This window comes from Sinocyclocheilus anshuiensis, unplaced genomic scaffold, assembly GCF_001515605.1.
Source record: "Sinocyclocheilus anshuiensis isolate Anshui unplaced genomic scaffold, SAMN03320099.WGS_v1.1 scaffold169, whole genome shotgun sequence".
Taxonomy (NCBI): domain Eukaryota; kingdom Metazoa; phylum Chordata; class Actinopteri; order Cypriniformes; family Cyprinidae; genus Sinocyclocheilus; species Sinocyclocheilus anshuiensis.
The window spans coordinates 317,300-317,715 of record NW_015539818.1 but is presented as its reverse complement, the minus strand read 5'-3'; positions in this window follow the sequence as shown (position 1 = coordinate 317,715).

Genomic DNA, 416 nt, shown 5'->3' with positions numbered 1-416 from the left:
ACCTGCACACACACACTCACTCTCACAGACACACACACACACACACACACACACACACAGAAACACACAGAAACACACACACACAAAGGCTGCGTGCTTGGAATGTGTTACTCAGCACAAAAAGTGGTTTTCATTGTTTTTGTAACAAAGCCATGCTTTACAGATGGATATGAGCTACTGGACCAGCATTGGACAGAAAGATGATGTCATATGAAGAGAGGAAATCTGAGAGACTATTAAAAGAACACTATAAACACTTCTGAAAAACTGATCATGTAATCATGTGTGGAAAAGACGTTTTGTTTTTCACCGTTTTCATGTATGCATACTCATACATTATGTTTGTAATGAGGCCTTATAACGAGCTATGAGGTTTAGGCTACGTCCACACGAAGCCAGAGCTTTCCCTATCCGAT